This window comes from Apteryx mantelli, unplaced genomic scaffold (genome assembly GCF_036417845.1).
Source record: "Apteryx mantelli isolate bAptMan1 unplaced genomic scaffold, bAptMan1.hap1 HAP1_SCAFFOLD_63, whole genome shotgun sequence".
Lineage (NCBI taxonomy): Eukaryota > Metazoa > Chordata > Aves > Apterygiformes > Apterygidae > Apteryx > Apteryx mantelli.
The window spans coordinates 230001-232500 of NW_027118792.1; the positions used below are offsets into that span (position 1 = coordinate 230001).

The following is a 2500-nucleotide window of genomic DNA, read 5'->3' on the forward strand; positions in this document are numbered from 1 at the left end:
TTCCGGGATGGCGCGCGGGGCGGGCGCCGGGCGGCGGCGGACCCCGAGCGGGGGCCGTCGCGCCAGGCCACGCGAGGCGACGGGTCGTGCCCGAGCGGGCGGCCCAAACCACGGCTCTCCTCCCGGGCGCAGCTGCCGCCGGGCGCCGGGTTACTGAGGGAAACCCCGGGCCCCGGGAGGAGGACGAGGTCGTGGCGGCGGGTGTCGGGCGCACCCCGCGGGCGGACGCTCCGCCGAGGGGCGCCGGAGCCGGCTGGCGGGTGCCGGGTTTCCCCTCCGCGTCCCGCCTCGCTGCTGCCGCCGAGGCTGCCGCCGTCGCCGCGAGGCGGCGGCGGCCCGGCGGCGGGCGGCGGCGGGGGAGGCACCCCCGCGGGGATTTCAGGTCGTTTCCCTCACCCCAGGGCCAGGTACCTAGCGTCCGCGCTCCTCCTGCCCCCCCTCGGTGACCCACCCGTGTGGTCCCGTGTGCCAGCTCGCTCCTCCCGGGCGCCGCGCCGTGAGCGCCGCACCGGCCGTGCCCTCCCGCCCTTTCCGCTTTCCCTTTCTCTCCCCCCCCCCCCACCGCTCCAGCCGCCCCGCGCCGTGCCGCGGGGACCGTGCTGCGAGCGGGCCGGGCGGGGGGTGGGGGGCGGGGTGGCGGGAGGAGCGGAGGGCCTCCGGCCACCGCGGCCGCCGGTAGCCGCCCCGGGTAGGGATGGCCATGGGCCCCGGGCTCCGGGCCCGAGGGTTCTCGGCGGGAGAGCCGGGCGGGGGTTTAAAGACTCGGGCGGCCCGATGCGACCCGGGGGGCAGCCGGGTGTGCTGCCGGAGGGCCGGGGGGCCGGCGCGCGCGGGCGCCGTGCCCCCCCATGCCAGCCGGCGCGCCCCGCGCTCGCCCTGCGGGCAGCCGGGACGGAGAGGGGTACCCTGCCCCCTCTCTCCGCGGTCTGGTCTCGGCGGAGGGACGCCGCGCGGTCGGCTGGCGCCGGCCTGCCTCGAACGCGTGACCCCGGCGCGAGCGCGTGCTCTCGCCGGGACGGTGAGCCCCCACCCACCGCGGGTGGTGCGGACGCCGCGCCTCGGCGCGATCCGCTCTCCTCCCTGGCCGGGGCTCTCGGTCTGCCGCCGTGGCCGCTGGCGGCGGCGCCCTACCCGCCGGCACTCCGCCATCCGGCGCGCCTGCCTCGCTCTGCCCAACCCGGCTTCGCCGGGCGGCGGGCGGGCGGCAGGCGGGCGGCGGGGGCGGCCCCCCCCGTTCTCCGCGTGGAGACGGGGAGAGCGGGCGCCGTCCCCGTCCGTCCCGCCTTGCCCGCCCGCCCGCCGCCGGGCGTCTGTCCGCGGAAGGGACGGGAGAGCGCGTGGTGTCGTCCGGGAGGCTGTGTGTGCGCGCGCGCGGGCGTGGGCGCCGCCTCGGGGCCACGGCGGAGCCGGAGGCCGGCGAGGCGAGCGAGGAGCTGGGGAGCGCGGGGCCGGTGGGCCGCGGGCGCGCGGGCAGCGGCCGGTGCCGCTGCCGGTGGCGGCCGGGCTCCGACGCTGGGGGTCCGCGGGGAGCCGCCCCCTCCCCCAGCGTCCCTGAGGCAGGCGGCGCGGCCGGCGCGCTGCTCCCCGCCGGGCCGGGCCGAGCCTGGGCGCCTGGGCCGGACTCGAAGCGAGCAAAGGGTTGTCCCAGGTCGGGAGCGAGGGCTCCCCGCCCTTCTCGTTCGGGTTTTCCTTTTCCCTTTTTCCCCCCCCCCACTCTGTGCTCGTACGGTCAGCGGGGCGAGCCCCTCTCTCTGGCTCTCGGCCGTCCCTCGCTCAGCAGCCGGCGTCGGCGTGAGGAGGGAGGCGGAGCGGAGGGGGGGCCCTCAGGGGCTGCCGAAGGCTGCCCGGTCCCCCCGCGCGCGCGGCGGGGACCGAAACCGAGACAACTCTTAGCGGTGGATCACTCGGCTCGTGCGTCGATGAAGAACGCAGCTAGCTGCGAGAATTAATGTGAATTGCAGGACACATTGATCATCGACACTTCGAACGCACTTGCGGCCCCGGGTTCCTCCCGGGGCTACGCCTGTCTGAGCGTCGCTTGGCGGTCAATCGTCACCCCCGCTGTCGCGTTGGCGCAGCGGTGCCGCCCCTCGGGGGGGGCGCGTGGGGGGGCGGGGGAGGCGCGGCGGCGCCGGCGGCGGCGGTGCGCGGCGGCCTCGGCGGCGGAGAGTCGGCGGCGGAGCCGGGACCCCGGTGCGTGCACCGGCGGCCCCGGTCTTCCTGCCCGCCGGGCTCCGGTGCCGGGCCGCCCGCAGCGGCCGCGGCCGGCGTGCCTTGCCGCGCCTGTGCCCGCCCTCCTCGCCCTCCGAGCGCGGTGGCCACCGCTGCGCGGCGCGCGCCGTGCGGGGTGGCGCGGCTGGGGCGCCTCGCAGGCCCGTGCCCCGGGGAGAGGGTGCCTCCTCTTCCCCGCGCGGCCGGGCCTTCGTCCCCCTAAGTGCAGACTCGGGGAAACCCCCCGCTCCCGGAGCGCCCGCTTCGCGGAGTTCGTCCCGCTGGGGCC

The 2500-nt window shown here is 79.6% G+C and overlaps 1 non-coding gene across 1 annotated transcript; it reads left to right on the forward strand.

Annotated features, from left to right (window-relative positions):
* The first annotated feature begins 1884 nt into the window (after positions 1–1884).
* On the forward strand, positions 1885–2037 carry LOC136996668 (5.8S ribosomal RNA). Its single transcript, XR_010887632.1, has one exon. It is a non-coding gene; the product is annotated as a 5.8S ribosomal RNA (ribosomal RNA).
* The last annotated feature ends 463 nt before the right edge of the window (positions 2038–2500 follow it).